Here is a 15437-nt window from a genome sequence, read left to right as displayed (position 1 = left end):
AATATGGTTGTTCAGCATTTCACATTCCCAGGTATTAACATGAGTGTGAGTATACTGTATGTTTGAGGTACTGGAGGGCAAATAGTGGCTATAATAGAAAAGGATTATTTTATTTGTACATTTTTTATTTTTTTTGTTTTGTATTGTTAAGTCCTGAAAGTACTTCCTTGTGGCAGTATTTTTTGTTAGTGTAAAAACCGTCAACTGAAAGATTTCTGACATAGAATTTTTCAAAAGATGTGTATGAATACAATTCCTTTTGAGACATTTGAATTAAAGTGTAAAGGTGTTGTAAATATTACTTTTCTCACAATATTAGGCTTTTAAATATATATTTATTCATGTTTTCAAGACTAAGTCCATCAGAACTTCTCATTACCGCAATAGATCATTACATGAAATATGACATAGAAATATAATTCTTTATGCATTTTTTAAAATGGATCATTAACATTAATACCAAGGTCTACATAAAACAGTTTTTAAAGTTATAGTTAAATATAACATATTATTAGAATTTCTCTCATTTGTCTCATTACCGCAATATGATAAGTGATTTGCAACTTCTATTTTACGATATCTAAGTAAAAACTGACAACTTTAAACAGAAAAATGTGGCAGAGGTGAAGGAAGAATACTTGGAATAATATAATTTTGAAAATGGAAATGAATGCTGTTTCCTAACAGTTGATTTAAAAAAAAAAATAAACATTCACTTCGGTAATGAGACAGATATTTCAGAGATGAGACTGATATTTCGGAAATGAGAATAAGAACAAAAACCCTGCTGAATCTTGTCCAAATGTATACTGTAGCTTATTCCTTTAAAGTCAGATATTTTTTACATTTTAAACAGTGTTCAAATCCCCTTACTTTTTACACAGTTAAAGTACATTGGTATCCCATTTTCCATCAATTCATAACCAAAATGTGCCCATTAAAGGTATTCTAAGCGATGCCACACTGTGTTTTTAGGTTAAAACATTGTATGTCACTTACTGCAAGCATCACCTAACCAACCGCTAGCTGTCTGTGTCCTGAATACACTGTAAAAAAACGTGATCTCTGTGGACAGCCCAGGCTCCACAAACGGCATAAAACTACCTGGGCAAACCTAGCCCATAAAAACATAAACTGTTCCAGCAAATCACAGACGAGATGCGCGTTTAGGAGAGTTTCAATTGCACAGGAGCATCACGGGAGGGAGGGGGAGGAAGTAGCGAGCTAGCTCTTGTTTGAATGTCAACAGAAGTGACGTTACCCAGCATCGCTTAGAGCACCTTTTACTTACACAAACACTATGTCACACTAATTTCATAGAACAAACCAACAAACCAACATCAAAACAGTGTACCACCGAGCTTGGGAAATAGGGAGAGGCCTATCCTATAACTGTGTAACAGACTATGGCAAGTAAAGTGACAGTTTCTTCATATTTTAAAAGGACTTTTCTTGTTGTGTTTTTTCCAAATTTCTGGCAAGACACAGAAATGCATAGCAGATATGATTGGTAGCGGGTCGGGGACGATGGCCTTGATACCATCTTGGAAGTATCACACTTTATCACCTGGGAACTTCATAGTTAGATTGTAAAACTTGTTCTCTCCAATAGCAGTCATCGTGTCAACTTCATATTGGTCATAGGAAATCTGGAGGAAGCATAAAAGTGTGCATTTAAAAAAATTCCGGTAACACTTTACTTGATGGGTGAGTTCATAACACATTCATAGCATCTGTTATACACTGCACATAAAGCATTCATGACTTTCATGAGACATGACTGAACATTCATACCAAACCTTTCATGAATGATGGATAGAACGATGACAACTTGTCAAAATAAAGTCCAACAATCGAGAGAATAAATTAATGGTATCCAGGTTACACAAATACGTGTCAGCTGAATGTACTATAGGTTAGTTTACCTCCCAGTGTTAAACTCAGGTTTTTAAAAACTCAGGTTTTGCCTCCAATATTTCATAAAGGATACCATTAATTTAATATTTCCAGCCTTTGTAAATATTTCATGAATATCTTATGAAGTCTACCTCGAATGTCACTTTACTTTAGAAGTTGTGAAGTATTCATAAACACTGAGTTTAACACTAGGAGGTAAACTAGCCTACATTCAGCTGACTCGTATTTGTTAATCCTGGAATGGTTGGACAATCCCAGTAGCAAAAGATGAGAAATCATCTGCAAAGGTTACATCATAAAAAAAAAACATTTTTATGAAACAAAAATTTACTTGACCATGTTCTGTCTTTTTGGCACTGGAGTAGCAGCCCATTGACTCAGATGTGCCGTGATCAGGTAAGAGATTTGGAACAAAAACGGCAATGCTGCTTTGCGATTGTTGGACTTTTATTTTGACAAGTTGTCGTCATTCTGTCTTCCACATTCATGAAAGGTTTGGTATGAATGTAGAGTAATTTCTCATGAAACAGTCATGAATGCTTTATGTGCAGTTTATGACAGCTGCTATGAATGTGTTATGAACTCACACGTCTAGTAAAGTTACCACAATTACTATCTTTGCTGGGTTCAGATAATTGAAAACGCATGCCTAAGGCCTAAGGTTTTGGCATTATGAGACCCTTGAGTAAATTGCTCACTGATTTTCTAAAACTACTCGTTGACTGAGAACACCACCTAAACCATTTAACCCTTATCCATCACCTCTCTCTTTCCTTCCTTCTGTATTCCTCTAAAAGTTCTGGGTTGGTGTATATCTTTTCTCTGTGCTTCCTCAAACTTTCCTTTGCTGCAGCTTTCTTTTATGCACTTTTAAGTCATTTTAAGTCTATGGCAGTAATCTACATGTGATGTAGGTCACTCATTACTATGATATGACCATAGCAACTTTCATGAGATTCAAAGGGGAAAAAAGGGTAACAGGGTCTCTGATACAATGTATCTACTTCATTAAGTGCAGTGTAACAACCCAAAAACTTTTATGATATTGATCTCATTAATATCCCTCCAAAACATTGAGGTTGTCTCTTATTAAAAATTAATTAATGTCATGAACGACGTTGAAAAATGCAAAATCCTTTAATATTTTCATTACCGAAATGGACATTTTCATCACCGAAATTGGCTTTAACTATTGCGGTAATGATAAAGTGCATTGCGGTAATGAGACGACCTAACACAAAAATGCTAATTTTAGATTTAGCTAGCATGATCTAGCTAAAAAAATACCTCCATGACATTGTGTGTTTTATTACCTTATTACTAAACAAATTTGAATTAAGAAAATCGTTTTTATAACAAAACTGTTACTAATTTCGGTAATGAGAATCATTAGTGTTGTGTTTAGACAGTTTTGAGACAAATCATGGAATTTCAACATAAAGTCAAAAGGAGACATGCTTACCTTAACGCCATCTTTGATCTTCTGTTATTACTGATGCATGATGGGAAATTCCATTTCATGTTGACATTCCTACAGCTTTTTATTGCAGTACTCAAAAGTATTGCGGTAATGAAAACTATGACTGATGACAAAACATTTTTTTTAAATATTGTAATCGTTATAATATTAATATTATTGAAACACACATTTTGATGAAGCATTGAACTTAAAACAATATATGTAGAACTTTATTTTATTTTAAAGTAAAAGATAAAGATTTCCTTAATGATCAAACACTTGGGATTTGAGCCAGGACACATTGCGGTAATGATAATTTACTCATAAAACGCATAAAAAATAGAAAATAACAATAAAATATGGAGAAATTACCTTGTGTGCAAGTTTAAGCACATGTACCTATATTGTTAAATAGTGTAAATCAGTGGGATTTATGGCATATTTGACCATCAAATCCTTAGTACCATAAGATTTTGGGGTTTCGCAAGAATCCCCCACATAATAATTTATGTTAATAAAATTGGTTGTTCAGCATTACACAGTCTCAGGTATTTTTTTTTTTTTTTTTTGAGAGTGTGTTTTTGAGATTATACAGTTGTAATAGCTATTTAGGGACAGTATACAGGATGGTGTATCGGTCAGGATACAATATAATGAGATAGAGTAGATTCACCTCTGTATTGTGATATTCTGTATTGCCAACAGTCTGAAATAACAAAGGAAATCGCCATTAAGGCACTGGTATCTTACAACAAAAGAATTCAAATTACAGTTAAAGCAACACCAAAGAGTTTTTTGTACCTTAAAATAATGTTTCCAAAATCGTTTCAGTGGTTCATCAACTCATAACAGGGTGAAAGGCACTTTCTGCATTCACTTTGCAGCCCTCTATCGGCTATAACTGCACTATGTAAGTTTGCTGGATCGGGTAGCGGATCTGTAGTTCGATGGAATGAGACATAAGAAACTAAAGTTTGACTTGCATCTGATGTCGCAATACATTATACAGTACTTTCATAAAATCATGCAACATGTTCTACCTTGTCTGTGGACATTGTTATTTGCAAAGCCGGTGCTGGATAAACAAATGGTGCGTGTGACAGAGGAAAAGTTCTTTGGTGTTGCTTTAAGCATTAATAAAGAAATGCAAATATACATCCTAAACTATGGTGCATTTCCATACTCAGTTACATAAATAAAAGACTATATAATCTGGGCAAATTTAAGATATGCTTAGCTTCTGTTATCTGAGAAACAAAATTGGCATCTAGTGGTCAAACATTTATTTACGTTTAAACAATTGTTTTCGTCTGCACATATTTCTCTCCAGTCGAAGATGCTAGTTTAACTTTAGAGTACTATAAATAATGAAAGAGGCTATTGTCTATTGACAGTCTGACTCTTGTCAGTAAAAGTTAAATTTTCGGGGGGGGGCGCGGTTGGTTGGATCTCCCCACCAAAGCTGAGACCAAACCTACGCCCTTGCTGCCCCTGATAGGCCTACCACAGCTGTGGATAGTGTGGAATGTTCAAGTAATAACACAATCCAATGTGTGTCTCAATTGTCCCCCGCTGACCACCTCACACCATTTCTCTAGATTTTGCAACGAATTTCCATGACACAATGCCATAAAATATGCCAGTTTTAGGACACAGAATAATGTTTGTAATGATACCAGGTAGGCCTACGTTTAACAGTAACACGTGTAATGAGCTACAGTATTTATTGTCGAAGGTGCATGGTGAAGTGAAATTCTTACTTTGGAAAACAAACATTTGCCGATATCATCGCCGATCATCAGAATATTGCAACAGATTCTGTGTGTTCTGGACTGCAGGTAATTTGTTAAGCCAGTGGTTCTCAAACTTTTATTTCATTCCCCACTTTGATCAAGGAGCATGACTGATGATAGTGGAGATAACGTGTTATCCCGAGGCTTTTGCAAGTCAGCATCTTCGACGGTAGTCTATTAAAAATATACGTTTTCGATGTCCCAAACGGAGAGCCATAATTTATTGTTTTTAACGATCTCTATGCTACTCACAAAAATGTAGGCATGGGGACATGATGAAGTAGGTTATCCAACTGTCGTGTGTTAAATTATTGTGATTACGAGCCAGTGGTTTTCAAACATTATGCTTGACTCGGACATCTAACTAAATGCAACAGGCTCATATCGTCCTCGCATTCGCAAAATGAGGACCAGTGTTTTGTCAAATTGCAAATAGCTATTCGTTTTAACAAATTTTTATGATAGTATGAAGTGCTTTTTGTATAGGCTAGGCTATCTTAATCTTGGAATATGGGGAGGGAAGTGGCGTGTCTGCAGTCAGCCAAATATGAATGTAATTCTGCGGCATAAAGCAGATGTATTTGTTTATTGTACAGAAAAATAAAAATGACATGTCAAGGAGTCAATTGACTACATTGCAGTCAAGAAGTAGGGCAAATTAAGACACTGTTTTGATTTGCGTAGTTGCGTTACCCCCAACACTGACAATAACATATAAGATATTTTTTCGTTTTGTGGAGCGGCACCAGTAGGCTATCAAAAGCAGATTTCGATTTTCGCTACCACCGTGTAGTCAAGCCTTAAGCCATACCCAAGTAGCCTTAATCGAGGTAATGTTTAATTACGATTTATTTTGTTATTGAATTCGTAGGCTGGGATTCCTCTCAGTAACAATTACCACTGACAGAGCGATGTACAGTGCCAGAGCGACGCACAGTGGCTGAAAGTGGTACTAAAGCTTCACGCAGCTTCACGCCTCGTAATGCGCGACTGAAGTGGCCATTTGAAAGCGATGCCCACTGTATCTGTTGAATCAAATGTATTCTATGTCTCTATTCAGAATTGATCTTCAATAAATATAAAGTATACTTACTTCCTGTATTACTGGTAAGGTACATGTTCTTTTATATATCAATTATTGTTGACTGTAGCATTTGCTTATATACAAATAAATGGTTTATTCTTATGGACCAAATAAATCTAAACCATTGTCTGACTTCATTATTAGTTTTTATGCATACTTTTATGTTTTTGGTGAGAAAGAGAATGTGAATTCTGTCAACATTCTAAATCCCGTTTTCTGCATTTTTTACACTGATCACTAAATGTATCATAACTTTTGAAAGGTTAATGATATTCCAATTCAGTCTTTTTTGTTAAATAGCCCACAACTTGCTGAACATGTCATACACTCTATATTTTTCTCTATCTCGTATAGAAATACGATGAAAATTCATTTTTATGCGAATGAAATTAAATTTTAACGAATTTCGGTATACATTTGGAGAGGATTTTCAAAGACTGTTCATTACTATATCAACATTACCATATGTATTTTACATCATTTGATAGAACTGACCCTTCTGATTACAATGGTATGTATTATACTCAAGAAATAAGGTTTTTTGTGTAAGGAGGTCATCCAGCACCAAAAATGGAATGTTCGGCACAGGCACGAAAGGGTTAAGTTTTACTCCCGTGTCTAGTTGGCTGAAGTGATTGAATGGTACATCGTATGCCTACTTGGATTACTGGTTTGATCAAAGAATTTCCAGCGTGCCTGAACTTTACAAAACTTTACAAAATTCAAGATGAGGAAGTGTCTACTACTGTTACTGCTGCTACTTTGGATAGCCAGATCACTCGCGGCTTGTGGAGGACTCGGAATTGGAATTCTGCAGTACTCCTGAGATGATCTGCTACTATGGAATATGGATTATTCAGCCCCGAATCTGGAAAACTGGGGAGAGCTGAGACGATATAGCCCCAACCACGATTGCCGGCGAGATACTTTGAGAAGGAAGCGGGGAAGGAGAGGAGGAGTTCGGCAGAGGCTGAAAAAACTCACCGGCACACCGAAATGTCCACCGCTCCCCTCCATCGTACTTGCCAATGTGGGAGGGTGTTCTAAAGAAGCAGGTGAAAAAGTGGGATGATGCTGCAATTGAGACTCTTCAGGCCTGCTTCTAGTGCACTGACTGGGAGGTGCTAACGCTGGGCAAGAGCTTAGAGTCGGCTGCAGATGTGGTAACCGACTACATAACTTTCTGTGAGGCGATGATTGTCCCTACTAAGACTGTTAAGGTATTTTCTAACAACAAGCCTTGGATAACAAAAGCCCTGAAATCAACTCTAAATGAAAAGAAAATTGCATTCTTCTCTGGAAATAAAATTGAGTCCAAACTCATTCAAAATAAACTGAATAAACAATTAAAAGCAGCAAAGAGGGAATATAAGGAGAGAGTTGAGAAACTCTTCCTGAAAGGTAAGCCAAGAGATGCATGGCAAGGAGTCAAAACCCTAGCTGGCCTCCCCAACAACAACTCAGCTCTATCCACCACCGGGGAAAAAGACTGCATTGACATGGCAGAGAACCTCAACCAGTTTTACTGCAGGTTCGAGAAATTGGACTACTCGCAGGAGAGGGACAAACTGACAGAAGAGCTCACTGCTAGGATGCCGGGTTATGTAAATCGGGAGCTGCAGCAGGCGGAGGTTGAGCTGGTGTTGAGAAGGACAAGGCCAAATAAAGCACCAGGGCCAGACCAGATCTGTGGCCGCCTGCTGAAGGCCTGCAGTAACCAGCTTGCTGGTGTCTACTGCCACCTCTTTAACCGCTCACTGGCTGAACATTCTATCCCCTCAGTCTGGAAATCTTCCATCATATGCCCTGTGCCTAAAAAGAGTAACCCCACCTGCGACAATGACTACCGACCCGTGGCCTTAACATCCCTGGTCATGAAAGGCTTTGAGAGGCTAATGATCACACAACTACAGGCGGAGGCAGGGGCGTCATGCAAGGCAAAATTCAGAGGGGGCATAATCAGGCAATTTTTTTCGGGGGGGGGGGGGGGGTTCCTGTTAGAGGGGGGCCGGTGATTTCTCCCCCAGGAGATTTTGAAATTCTGGCTGCTAAACATACCATTTCAATGCAGTTTGGGAGGGACAGAAATACCTTAACAGAGCAAGCAGCAACCATCCTCTATCTGAGGACTAAGCTAAAGTATCTATTTTATAAGTTAATGTAAAACACATAGGTTGGTGAAAGAACTGTAATCTTAAATTCAGCTCATTAAAGCATGTTTAGACACACACATTTACATTTAGGCCTACTACACATGATTTTAAAAACAGTATCATTGCAGTTGTTATGATTTGATTGATATGTGACCTAAGAACAATCTTACATTAAAAAAGTTGCTGAGGTCTGACTTGTGGTGCTCAGAAATTAAATAATTTTAATCTTAATTCATGTGATGAAGGACTTTGAAAAAAGTTTGACAGGTTTCAGTGCTGAGTAAGGTTAACCCTAAATATTTGAATATTTTACTAGTAATATATTTTTCATGACCATTATGGCAAGCAATAGGCTACCTCATTTGTAAGTTGCTATCTGCAAATCATGAGCAAGTGACCTAAGTCACCTAAGTTATGAGCACGAGAGAGACTATTATACTTTCTTGCCCTCTACATCACGTTCATAGCGATCCTATATAAAACTTTAAGCCTCCTTTTGAACGCGTAGCCTATCCCTTTTCATTACATGGATTAGCAGCCAGACACGTGAAGAGAACAAGTGGAGAAACATCCAACGCAATGCCTTGGTAGGCCTAATGTTATTAGGTTGGATTTTGTAGTCACTGCAAATCTAACACCCTCGTTTATGAAACTGGAAACAATTGAACCAGGAGACTTTGCCAAATATTTGTAATATTTGTAAGAGTAGCCTAGGCTACGTTATACTGACACCATGTAGGCTAACATTAACGTAATGCTCTGAATTCGCGGCCAACATCAAATCCATAGTTCTAACTATTTGATCATCAAGTCAAAATGTCCTGGTCAACTACAAATAATTCCACTACTTTGTATTGCTTAGCTAGACTACTTACCACTTCAACACCATTAACTGTATCTGTTTAAACTGTAACTGTAACAGTTAAACTGTTCAAACTGTAGCCTAAAGTTAACTGTAACAGTTCAACACAAGCAAAACATTGCGAGCTCAATGCACGTGTGAGTTGTTACGGGATCTCAATATCACTAAAACAAAAGAACTAATAATAGACTTCAGAAAGGCCCCCCATCCCCACTCTGACTGTCAACAACCAGCCGATAGAGAGGGTTGACACATACAGATATCTTGGGACAATAATCGACCACAAACTCAACTTCACTCAAAAAAATGAAATCTCACTATTGTTCATCTTAATAAATCCTCTTTCGTTGGATTTACCCTGCCTGGGTTTATGTGAATAGCCTACTAATAGTTGGATCAGTATCTGAAAAGTTTAATGTTTAAACGTAGGTGCACCCCACTCTGACCAAATTATCTTTCTGTGTCATGAACAATTAGCTAGCATTGATGCAGACTCTAAAGTCCGTCAAGAAACATTTGAATCATTTTAACGTTCGTGTAGCAAACTCAGCCATCTTGCCTAGTCTCTCTGTAACATTAGCCACGTGTAGCTGCAATCTTTGAAGGACAGCAGTTGCAGGAACATCAGACTTGTCATTATTTTTGTATTGCTATCATAGGCTACTTGGCTCTCATCCGGCTTATATAAAAGAGCAAAGTAAATGGCAGTTTCTTGCATGGAAACTTGTCCATTTTAAGCACACACATTTGTTGTCAACCCCTATATTCGGGAGGTAAATAATTTTACATTTTTCATGCTAGAGGCTGCCTACTCTTCAATGTTTGAATGATTTGTTAATCACAAACAAGTAATTAATTAAATCACAAACAAGCCAATCTAATTAAAGGTTTTCTTCCTAGTTCAATTCTATTAAAATTCGCAATTGATTCTGTGATCTAATATTATTATAGTTTTACACAAATTTGTTGAGTTTGATATACTTTCTCTTTTTCCCCACAGGCCTTTATGTGGCAGTGCAAAGAGCGCAAGACCGGAGTGTCATCACGGTCTCATTTATTGAAGTATTACAGGTTAGCACATGGTTACTTTGGTCGCAGACACCCATACCATATGCTAATTGTAATTCTTTCTGTATTTCCAAATGCTGGGTTGTATTGTTAGTTGTTCTTTCAATCTCCTCTCCCCTCATAATGTTGTCAGAATGTCAGAACTCGACATCATCTGCTCCAGGCTGTCTGCTGTGTGTGCGTAGGAAGGGAGGAGATCATGGCTGCCATTGACCAGGTTAGTGAGTTGTTACCAAGTTGTTTTGTGCCTCCCACTTTGAAAACCTGTGATCCAATATTAGGCCATTAGCTACCGGACCTTGCCATGCACCACTTTTTTTGAAAGGTCTTACCTTGCTGATATGACATGAATTTGAAAGTTAACATAGACATATTTGGGGTGCACTGCCTGTTTCAACCCCTGAATAGATTTACATTGAAGATCAGTGCGTTCCAAAAATCTCTTTTAACATTTAACATTTTAACATTTAACAAAGGGGGTTGCATGGTAAGGCATGGTAAACATTAAGATGCTTAATTTGTAAATGTAAGTAAAGTAGTGTTCATTTCCCTATTTTGCAGAATTATACCATTGGCTTGTTGAGAGCTTGCAACCTGAAACCACTTGTGTACTTAAATGAAGGCTCTGAGAAACTCATAAAGGAATACCTGGTAAGTGTAAATGAATATAAAAAAAACAGTAAAGCATTACAGCAGCGAGAGTAGCAGTGGTACGTCTAGTGGGAAGATGGGTATGAATGAATATGGCTTCTTATATTATTTTAGTACCCATGGACATTTCCTTGTTCATGTTTCGGTGCTTGTAATGTTTTGTTAAGGCTGTCTATATGCATGTTAAAGCAGAATGCATGTTACAGCAGAACAAGTCACCATTGGTCTGTTTGACCACGCATAAACCCTTTACAGACAAAGCTTCCTAGTCTGTGTTGGTAAAATGTCACCCAAAGTTTTAATCTTTGGTTAACTAGCTTTTGAGTTAAAAGAAATCATAGACGTTAGAGGGATTTTGGAGAGCAGAGAGTCTAAAGCAATGGTTCGGAGTGAATTTCACCAGAAGTGTAATGTCCGGAATATTACCAAACTTCTACAGTAGTACAAAAAGGGTCTGTACTCATAAACAACACCTACTGCAACGCTACGTCAACGTCACTTCGTGATTTGGTAAAAGCCTGTAAAAGTCCTGGCAGAAAGCGATGCATAAGTTTTATAAATGCTTGTATTTTCAGGTCAACACTTATTGACCTGAAAATACAATTTCAAATATCATCCAGTTATCAATATATGACTATGGAGTGTTTAATTCACTAGCTTTTCTCTTACACTTGTGAGTTTTGCAAAGGACTTTTACGGGCTTTTCACAAATCACGGAAGTGATGTAGACGTAGCGGTAGCAGCAGAGAGTAGAAGCTATCAGGCAAGTGTTATTTAAATAACCTCCTGATGTAGGCTACTTACAAACTTTCCAATGCCTCGTTTAATGAGTACAGACCCTTTTTTGTACTACTGTAGAAGTTTAGTGATATTCCGGACATTATTATGGGGTAATTTACGAGATACACTTTTGGTTTTGGCAAGCCATTGGGCTGATACATAGACTGACAGCGCAAACTCGACCAATGTCTTGGGGGGGGGGGGGGGGGGGGGTTTGGCACTCGCGATGATCATGCAAATGACCCAAGGGTGAAATTCACTCAGAATCATTGCTTTAATTTAAAGGAGATGGGAGATGCGAGGTTAATCCACTGAATTCAAACATATCTAAAAACATATACTTTTGTTTGAAAAGTCATCAATTAAATGTATTTTTTTTTGTCTGTGGTAAAGGACGCGGACTGATGCCCAGAGCCAGATGGAGAAAACCACCATCGGGATCTTTGCAATCAAACATGAGGGTGCCAATGCCTCCACTTGAAGATGTAGACATTATAGTTGAATCACTAACAATGTAACAAAACTACACATGCCGTGTTTAGCAGAGATATTTTTCAGTTCATTGCATTTCTATTTTACTAAAAAATGTCCCTGATGGATTGATGAGAATGGAGACAAAGGTTGCTGCTAAATAAATGCAGATTGGTTTTGAAGACCGTGTGTCTGTTTGCTATTTCAACACATTTGTTCAATTTTAGACATTTTATTTTATTTAGAAATGTTATGCAGAACAAATTCAACTTGTTTACTTTGGATTTACTTAAGAACTTTATGTTTAGGATGAGTTTACTTAAGAAAGTTTTGTCAAGTGTGGTTCCACGTAACTGTATCACTTAAACGTAACTTAATGTGGATGTGTGCTAGATATCTTTTTAACTTAAATTAATTGAACATAACAATGTGACTTTGATTGAACAGAACAGTATTAAGTTGAGTCATTGTAAGAATGCTGAATTAATTGAACATAACAGCATTAAGTTGGTTGAACACAGCCATATTAAGTTGAGTCAATGTAAGAATGCTGAATTAATTGAACATAACAGCATTAAGTTGGTTGAACACAGCCATATTAAGTTGGTTCAATGTAAGAATACTAAATAAAAATAAAGGAATTCAATTACTTACCATCTACTTTATTCACTCTTGTTCAGTTAATGTTATTTATTTGAGTCAATCGTAAAGAATATAGTATCTTTAGAGTTATTTAATACAGTTTCGTGGAACCACTTGACAAAACATTTTTAATTAAATCCAACAAGATATTTTTTTGAGTGTTCAAAACAAATACCGATACCATTTACTCCAAGTGTCAGCAGCGTCTCTTTTTCCTACGTAAACTCCGCAAACTCCAGGTCCAACATCCATAGGAACCCACTAAACAGAATCATCAAACTGAGCAGTAAAATAACTGGACAACAGCAGGAATCACTCACCAGCATATACAACAAAAGGACTAAGCAAAAAGCAAAACACTCAATCACTTTGGACATCACACACACTCTACACAGTCAGTATTGCCTCCTACCCTCAGGCCACAGATACAGAGCACCTACACTAAGGACAAATAGAGCCCTGTCAAGCTTTGTCCCAGCATCCATTAGACTTTTGAATGGTTGAACTGTCTTCTCTCTCTTTTAACACCTTGGACTCTTTTTAACTATTATTTATTGTCCCTCCACTGTGGAGATATTAACAACTTATTTATTCATCAGGCTCAGCAAAGTTTTTATTATCTGCCATATGTCCAGTGTGGGCTGAAGATGATGTGTGTGTGTGTGTGTGTGTGTGTGTGTGTGTGTGTGTGTGTGTGTGTGTGTGTGTGTGTGTGTTTGTTTATTGTATGTATTGTTGGGTATGGACACACCCTGATGCTCTTTCACATGTGAAGTTCCTAACGGAAAAATAAAGTTCTTTGAATTGAATTGAATCAAATTGAATATTAGCACACATGATCAATGGCTGCGGTCAGGCTTCTGCTACAATACTGAATGAATGAATGGGTATAACCCTATTACCTCAACCTGTTCTTGCACTGACATAGTTTTTTTTATTTTACCTTGTCTACATTATACTTTACTCTCCTATTTGTCCATATTATTTATGCTGGTCTCTAGACCTTATTCTTGCACTGCTGCACTGTTGCACTGTTGGACTATGGTTGGACTACTTTTTGCACCTTCACCATGACACTCACTCCCTTTAGCACCTTACCAGTCCCGGCCCTGTCACTACAAGCGTCTTTTGCTTGATCACCCTCAAGCACATTGGAATTTCTCAATTTTATTTATATAGTGTATTTAGTATTTAGTTTTGTTAGTTTTCTTATCTTTCTTATCTTCTACTGTCTTATTGTACAGTGGAGTTTAGTTATTTGATTTTTTTTTTTACCGTTTTTGTTCATGTGCCACTTCACCTTTACAAGAACATCATGGCAAAGCAATTCTGGATGTTTTTACTTAATTAGTGCAAATATATACTCTTTGCATTATTTTGTGAGAGCTAATTTGCATATGAGTATCATTTTGTTGACTATTTTGCATGCAATAATGGGTCTGTAAAGAAATATTCGTGTTGTTACAAAAATTGTTTTCATGCTGTGTTATAATTGATCTTCCTCTCCAGTTGTCCACTTAATTAAGTAATAGTAAAATTATTATAGAAATAGTATACAGTAATAGTAAATATCCATTTTTTTATATCACGCATAGTTAATGAGCTATTTTGCAAATTTTGACTAATTAGCAGAAATAAAGGGTATGGATTGTTCCACTTACAGTGGGTCCCTGTTAAGTTTGGACGGGTTCCTTCATGAATCACGCACCCCATTTTCTCAGCAGAAATGGCACAAACTGCAGTTGACACAAACAACCACAAGGTGTCACTTGGGTGCCACTACTATTTTTGATGCGACTGACTTACTGCCTTAAAGACGCAGCGGGGGCACGGGAACTTAAATTGATCACGGTAGTTTAAGCTTACACTTGACAAAACATTCTAATATGAAAATGTAGATGCAATTGTTGTAAAATGGTGCAGCTCCTTTAAGAAAGCAGCGTGTGCAGGGATGGAGAGAGAGAAAGCGAGAGGGGATATGTGTGTTAGAACTTAAAGTACGTGCTGTTGAGACTGGAGCAAGTCATATTCAAAATAATGCAAAAAAAAGCAATTATCCTCATTCATTGCAACCAAAGCATGCCTGCATGCCGACGTTCAAACGAAAAATATATCAAAGCACCTTTTGTGTTTGAATGTAGCACGAAAAATGTTTTAAACAGCTGGACAAATGATTTAGCTAATTGATTATATAACCTGTACACCAGCAATTGTTGAACATTTACCTGTACAAGTACATTGACAGTAGCCCAGCCTAACAGCATGTTGTAGTCCTAGAAATTTCACTTAAATTGCAACCGCAACATGCCTGCTTGCCAACGTTCAAACGACAACGAAAAAGATAATAAAACAACAAGAGGGTTGAGTCTGAATGACACTGAGTTTTTAGACACTGAGTTTTTGTAGTTAAGAAATATTTTCGTATAGAAAATGGTCATTCTTCAATCTCCTTCACTGACGCCTATGGAAAAGGCTTAACGTCCCAAAACAACGATCAATGATCATCAAATTTCTCTCTCATATTGCTCCTCATAACCATCTATAAAAAAGTGTTTTT

At 37.1% G+C, this 15437-nt stretch overlaps 1 long non-coding RNA gene across 1 annotated transcript; it reads left to right on the top strand.

Annotated features, from left to right (window-relative positions):
* The first annotated feature begins 10266 nt into the window (after positions 1-10266).
* LOC143114884 (uncharacterized) lies at positions 10267-12678 on the top strand. Its single transcript, XR_012985013.1, has 4 exons — positions 10267-10339; positions 10470-10553; positions 10898-10987; positions 12161-12678. It is a non-coding gene; the product is annotated as an uncharacterized LOC143114884 (long non-coding RNA).
* Positions 12679-15437: the final 2759 nt, after the last annotated feature.

Source organism: Alosa pseudoharengus, unplaced genomic scaffold (assembly GCF_046254945.1).
Source record: "Alosa pseudoharengus isolate Yale_2024_CS ecotype anadromous, Long Island Sound unplaced genomic scaffold, YU_APseudo_1.1 YU_APseudo_1.1_scf_9, whole genome shotgun sequence".
Classification (NCBI taxonomy): Eukaryota; Metazoa; Chordata; class Actinopteri; order Clupeiformes; family Clupeidae; genus Alosa; species Alosa pseudoharengus.
This window is presented reverse-complemented; position numbering and strand designations above follow the sequence as displayed.